The sequence below is a fragment of the Pteropus alecto genome, unplaced genomic scaffold (genome assembly GCF_000325575.1).
Source record: "Pteropus alecto unplaced genomic scaffold, ASM32557v1 scaffold359, whole genome shotgun sequence".
Lineage (NCBI taxonomy): Eukaryota > Metazoa > Chordata > Mammalia > Chiroptera > Pteropodidae > Pteropus > Pteropus alecto.
In genome coordinates, this window is record NW_006443119.1 from 3,035,424 (window position 1) to 3,042,956 (window position 7,533).

A 7,533-nucleotide genomic window follows, 5' to 3' on the forward strand; every position below is an offset into this window, starting at 1 on the left:
ATTTCTGTCTTTGATATCATTGATCCTTTCCTCCATTTGGTTGACTTTATTTCCCAAGCTTGCTATTTCATTTTTCAACTCTCGTAGTGTGTTTTTCATCTCCAGAAGATCTATTCTGTTCTTTTTGAGGGTTTCAATCTCCTTGCTCTGCTCATCTAGTTGTTTTTTAATTCCTAAAATTGTTGTTATGACTCATTTTGGAACTCATTGAGTTTTTTCGGAAGTACCATCCTGAAGTCTGTCATTTAAGTTGCATATTTCTATGTCTGTAAGCTTATTTTCTGGAGATTTTTCTCTTTCTTTCTGAGATGCCTTGTCTCCTTGGTTGTTCATGGTGTTTAATGAACTATTTCTCCATCTGGGCATTAAAGGAAGTGTATTCTGCTGTCTTTCCAGAAAGGTTTATTGTTTAAAGGTCTCTCTTTAGCATGAAGGTGATTTTCTTTTGATTTGCAGTAGGTGGTGTCTAAGCCTCTTGGATCCCTGCTTTATATAAAGCCTTAAAAATGCCTTTTTAAAAACTTTTCTTGTAGATATTTAATTACACTCACTACCCTCAGTTTCAGTCCCTTTTAAAAACTTTTCTTGTAGATATTTAATTACACTCGCTACCCTCAGTTTCAGTCAGTGTCAACAACAATATCAGGAGCATTTGTTCAGATTTCTCTGGGGCTCCATGGTGTTCCATCTCTGAGGGTATGGAGGCTGCAGCTCAGCCTCAGTTTTGCAACTATGGCTGGTAAAAATCAATTTGTTTTTCTGCAGTCCCGTCCTGCTTCTCTGCCTTCTGCCCTGATGACTGGGCACTGCCGCTGGCTGGCCACGGGGAGCTCACAACTTTCCCAGGCAGGGGTGTTCAGAGAAGTTGCTGCACCTTCTCCCCTCCTACTCCTCCTACAGGGAGCTCTGGTTGTAAGAGGCAGCTTCTTTGTTTCTCCCAGTCCACCACCCGATGCCCAGGGTGTGTTTTTTGTTGAGTTTTAGATGTTCACTTGTTGTTTCAAAGGGAGAAATCTGGAGACATCTCTCATTCCGCCATGTTTCTACTCCTCTGTTCTAGTTTGTTTTGTTTTGAGATTCCACATATAACTGAAATCACAGTGATTGACTTTCTCTGTAAAATTTATTTCACTTAACATAGTACTCTCTAGGTATATCCACGTTGTTGCAATTGGCAAGATTTCTTCCTTTTTATGGCCAAGTAACATTTAGTTGTGTATATGTTACATATCTTCTTTATCTATTCATCTGTTGATGAGCAACTAGGTTCCTCTCATATCTTGGCTATTGTAAACAAGGCTGCAATGAGCATAGGGGTATATATATATATATACCTATATATATCTTTTTGAATTATTATTTTTATTTTCTTCAGATAAACACCCAGAAGTGGAATTGCTGGATCAGATGATAGTTCTATTTTTAATAGACAGTATGAATCTCCATACTGTCTACAGTAGTTGCCCTAGTTTACAATCTCAACAACAGTGTTCCCTTTGGTCCACATCCTTAGTTATTTCTTATCTTTAACTTATTTCTTTATCTTATCTTTAATATTAGTTATTTCTTATCTTTTAGATAATAGCCATTATGACAGTGTGAGATGATGCCTCATAGTGGTTTTGATTTGCATTTCCCTGATGATTAGTGACATTGAGATTATTTTCATACATATCTGTTGGCCATCTGTAGGTCTTCCTTGGAGAAATGTCTATGCAGATTCTCAGTCCATTTTTTAAATTGATTGTTTGGGTTTTTTGATGGTGAGTTGTATGTGCTCTTTATATATTTTAGATATTAACCCCTTATTAGATATATCATTTTCAAATATGTTCTCCCATCCAGTATATTGTCTTTTTGTCTTGTTGATTGTTTCCTTCAATGTCTAGAAGCTTTTTAGTTTGATGTAGTCTCATTTGTTTATTTTTGCTTTTTTTGCCGTTGCCCAATAAGTTTGTGGATAAACATATTCAAAAAATATTGCTAAGATTGATGTCTAAGAGTTTACAACCTATGATTTCTTCTAGGAATTTTATGTTTCAGATCTTACATTTAAATCTTTAATCCATTTTGAATTTATTTTTGTACATGATATAAGAAAGTGGTCTAGTGTCATTCTTCTGCATGTATCTGTTCCATTTTCTCAACACTATTTATTGAAGAGAATGTCTTTACCCCATTGTATATTCTTGCCTCCCGCATCATAGATTAATTGACATATAAGCATGGATTTATTCTGGGATCAAAACAGAACCTTACTGTTTTGGTTACTATAGCTTTGTAATATAGTTTGAAATCAAGAAGTGTGATACCTCCAACTTTGTTCTTTCTCAAGATTGCTTTGGCTATTTGAGGTCTTTTATGGTTTCATATAAATTTTAGGAATATTTGTTCTAGTTCTGTGAAAAAAAATGTTATTGATATTTTGATAAGGATTGCATTGAATCTGAAGATTGCTTTGGCTAGTATGAACATTTTAATGATATTAATTTTTCCAGTCCATGAGCACAGCATATCTTTCCATTTATTTGTGTCTTCTTTAATTTCTTTCACCAATGTCTTATAATTTTCAGAATATGGGCCTTTTACTTCCTTGGTTAAGTTAATTCCTAGGTATTTTATTCTTTTCGATGCAATTGTAAATGGGATTGTTTTCTTAATTTCTCTTTCTGATAGTTGGTTATTAGTGTATAGAAAGGCAACAGATTTCTGTATATTAATTGTGTATCCTTCGACTTTACTGAATTCATTTATTAGTTGTAATAGTTTTGCATGGAATCTTTAGGGTTTTCTACATATAGTACCATGTCATCTGGAAATAGTGACAATTTTACTTCTTCCATTCCAATTTAAATAAATTTATTTCTTTTTCTTGTCTGATAGCGTGTCTAGGACTTATAATACTGTATTGAATAAGAGTGGTGAGAGTAGTCATCCTTGTCTTGCTGCTTACCTTATAGAAAAAGCTTTTAGCTTTTTACTATTTAGTATGATGTTAGCTGTAGGTTTGTCATATATGGCTTTTATTATGTTGAGGTATGTTACTTCTATATCCACTTTGTTGAGAGTTTTTATCATAAATGATGTTGGATTTTGTCAAATGCTTTTTCTGCCTCTATTGAGATGACCATATGATTTTATCCTTTATTTTGTTTATGTGGTGTAACATGTTGATTGACTTGTAGATACTGAACCATTCTTGCATCTCTGGAATAAATCCCATGTAACTATAGTGTACGATCTTTTAAATATGTTGCTAAATTCAGTTTGCTAATATTTCATCGAAGATTTTTGCATCTATGTTCACCAGGTATATTGGCCTATAATTTTTTTTTTTTTTAGTATGGTTTTGGTATCAGGGTAATGCTAGCCTTGTAGAATGAGTTTCAAAGCTTTCCCTCTTCTTCAATTATTTGGAATAGTTTGAGAAATCTAGGTATTAATTTTTCTTTGGTTTTTCGTAAAATTCAACTGTGAAGCTTTCTGGTCCTGGACTTTTGTTTTGAGGAGGTTTTTGATTACCGATTCAATTTTCTTCTTAGTAACTTGTCTTTTAGATATTTGTTTGTTTGCTTCTTGCTGATTCAGCCTTTAAAAAATTATATGTTTCTAGGAATTTATCCATTTCTTCCAGGTTATCCAGTTTGTGGGCGTATAATTGTTCATTGCATTCTCATAATTCTTTGTATTTCTATGGTGTCAGCTGTCACTTCTCTTTCATTTCTGATTTTATTTATTGGGGCCCTCTCTTTTTTTTGTTGATGACTCTGGCTAAATGTTAATCTTTTCAAAGAACCAGCTTTCAGTTTTATTGATCTTTTCTATTGCTTTTTTTTTCTTCTCTATTTTATTTATTGCTGCTCCAATCTTTAGAATTTCCTTCCTTCTGCTCACTGTGGGCTTTGTTGGGTCTTCTTTTTCTATTTCCTTTAGATATAAGTTAGATTGTTTAAAATTTTTCTTGTTTCTTCATGTATACCTGTATAGCTATGAATTTACCTCTTAACTGCTGCGTTCCATTAATTTGGGATTGTTGTACTTTCATTTTTTATTTGTTGCAAGATATTTTTGATTTCCTCCTTGATTTTTTTGTTAACATATTGATTGTTTAGTAGAATGTTGTTTAGCATCCATGTGTTTGTGTTTTTTCCTGTTTCTGTCTTATAACTACTTTTTAGTTACATACCATTGTGGTCAGAGAAGATACTTGATATGATATCAATCTTAAATTTACTGAGACTTGTTTTGTGGTCTATCCTGGAAAATGTTCCTTGTGCACTTGAAAGAATGCGTATTCTGCTGTTTTGGGTAGAATGTTCTGTAAATATCTATTATGCTTATCTGATATAATATGTTGTTTAAGGCCACTGTTTCTTTGTTGATTTTCTGTCTGGATAATCTATCCATTGATATAAATGAGGTGTTGAAGTCCTCTACTAGAATTGTATTGCTGTCAATCTTTCCCTTTTTGTCTATTAATATTTGCTTTATGAATTTAGAAGCTCCTACATTGGGTGTGTAGCTGTTTACAAGTGTTATATCTTCTTGTTGGATTGATCCTTTTATCACTATGTAATGCCTTTTTTTGTCTCTTGTTACAGTCTTTGTTTTAAAGTCTATTTTGTCTGATATAAGTAATGCTACCCTCCCCAGCAATCTTTTCATATCCATTTGCATGAAATATCTTTTTCCATCCCTTCACTTTCATTCTGTGTGTCTTCTGATTTGAAGCAAGTCTCTTGTAGGTAGCATGTGCATGGATATGTTTTTTTTTTTTAACCATTCAGCCACCCTATATCTTTTAATTGGAGCATTTAGTCCATTTATATTCAAAGTAATTATGTATGGATATGTCCTTCTTGCCATTTTATTCATTGTTTTCTGGTGTTTTTGTAGTTCTCTGTTCCTTTCTTCTTTTGGTCTCTTATACATCGGTGACTTTTTTAGTGATTTGTATGGGTTCCTTTTTCTTTATTTTTATTCATCTATTATAGGTTTTTGTTTTATAGTTACCATGAGTTTCATACATAAAAAGCTATGTTTATGGTAGTCTATTTTAAGTTGATGATTGCTTAAGTTTGAACACATTCAAAAATTACTACGTTTTTTACTTATCTCCCCCCATGTTTATGTTTTCGACATTGTATTTTACATCTTTTGTGCATGTGTGTGTGTCCCTTAATTTATTACTGTAGTTACACATGCTCTTACTGCATTTTTTTATTTTTATTTTTTTATTTCTTTAGGCAAGGCAACATTTGGTTGACCTCACAGATTGCAAGGACCTTGTCAGCTTACAACCCCTTATTTTATTTATTTATTTTTCTTTACACCTACAACATCTGGTCTTCCTAGGTGGTCTCCCATCCAAGCACTAACCAGTCCCAACCCTGCTTAGCTTCCAAGATCAGACGAGATTGGGCTTGTTCAGGGTAGCATGGCTGTAGACTGCTACTCTTACTGCATTTGTATCTAAACTTCATACTAGCTTTACAATTGGTTGCTCCACTACATTTACTTAATGTTTGCCTTCACCAGTGATATTTTTTTCTTTCCTATATCTTCTTATTTTTAATTTTGGCCTTTTCTTTTCCATTTAGAAGCCCCTTTAACATTTCTTGTAAGGCCAGTTTTGTGGTGATGAACTCCTTTAGCTTTTGCTTATCTGAGAAATGATATCTCTCTTTCAATTCTGAATGATAACCTGTGTAGAGTATTCTTGGTTGTAGGTCTTTTCTTTAATCACATTGAATATATTGTGTCATTGCCTTCTCATCTGCAAAGTTTCTGCTGAAAAATCAGCTCATAGTCTTATGGGATCTCCCTTATATATAACTAGCTGTTTTTCTTGCTTTTAATATTCTTTCTTTAACTTTTCACGTTTTAATTGTGATGTGTCTTAGCGTGCCCCTCTTTGGGTTCATCTTGTTTGGGACTCTCTTTACTTCCTGGAATTGGATATTTGTTTCTTTTACCAGGTTAGGAAACTTTTCAACCATTCTTCAAATAGGTTTTCTGTCCCCTTCTCTCTCTCTCCTCCTTCTGAGACTCCTATGATGTGAATCTTGGTATGCTAGATGTTTGTCCCAGAGGTTCCTTAAACTATCCTTGTTTTAAATTTTTTCTTTCTTTTTGCTGTTTTGATTGGGTGATTTCCACTACCTTATCTTACAGCTTGCTGACTCATTCTTTTGCGTCATCTATTTTGCTGTTGATGTCCTCTAGTCTGTTTTCTTCATTTCAGTGGTTGTATATTTCAGTTCTGATTTTTTTTTTTAATTTTATATCTCTTTTTTAAAGTTCTCACTGAGTTTATCTATTCTTCTCCAATGTTTGGTGAGCATGTTTATAGTTGTTTTGAACTCTTTATCTGATAGATCTCTTATTTTCATTTCATTTAGTTCTTTTTCTGGAGTTTTGTCCAGTTCTTTAATTTGAAACACATTCTTTTTTCTCTCCGTTTTGGCTGCCTTTTTGTATTTGTTTCTATGAATTAGGCAAAACAGCAACCTCTCCCAGACTTGAAGGAGTGGCCTTGTGTAAGAGCTTCCCCTGGGTGTCTTTGGCAGGTCAGATGGAGCTAGAGTAGATGTGGGCCACAGAGAGATCCAGGGTAAGCTGCACTGAGGTCACCTTGACAGGCCACTTGAACATGGAGCAAATGTGGGCCAATGGGAGTCCTGAGAGATCGTCTTGTTGGATCCACCTTGGCAGGCTGGTTGGCTATAGTTGGAGGGGCCTCAGGCCAAGAGGAGTTGCAGGGGCAAGCTACACTGGAGCCCAGAGCTGTAGCTGGAGAGTGTCTGGGCCATAGTGAATCCTGGGGGCAAGCTACAGAACTGATGTTTACCTGGGGCACACTGGGACAGTGTTGGCTAGCTGGCTAGAGTGCCTGGATTGTGCTCCTGCTCATGAGATCAAGGTGGAAGGGGAGGACAAAAAATGGATTCTCTGGCGCTTCTGACACCAGAGAGACTTCCCGTAGTTTTCCTCCCATTTGGCAGATACTCTAGGGTTAGGTTAGTAAGTGGATTTCCTTCATCTATGGTCTAAGTGACTTTTAAACCACTGTCTTTTTCACTGTGCTACAGGGCAGGCAAGCCTGCTTGTGGGCCCTTCAGTGATCGCTCCCTACTGCAGGCGCATTGAGGGTGGGTTACTGTAGTCCCATATCTCCATCTCTCCTACCCATTTCTGTGTAGTCTCTCCTTTGTTGCACAGAAGCTGTTCAGTCAGCCCTCAGTTCTTCTTCAGGGAGAATTACTGTGTCTGTATGTGTAGATTCAGTGTGTTCATGGGAGAAGGTGAGTTCAGCATCTTCCTGCATCACTATCTTGGACTGGACTCCTGGGAACTTCTTATTAATACAAATTCTCTTTCTCTACTCCAGACTAATTGAATTAGATATTCTGTAGATGGGGCCCAGCAATCCATTTTAACGACCCTCCAGGTGATTCTGAGGCACACAAAAGTTTGTGAACCAGTACTCCAGGTGATCATGAGATAGATTCAAGTTTGGGAGCCATTGATCCA

General features: G+C 35.5%; 1 pseudogene; it reads right to left on the reverse strand.

Annotated features, from left to right (window-relative positions):
• Nucleotides 1-5,330: 5,330 nt before the first annotated feature.
• Nucleotides 5,331-5,449, reverse strand: LOC112471856 (annotated as a pseudogene).
• Nucleotides 5,450-7,533: the final 2,084 nt, after the last annotated feature.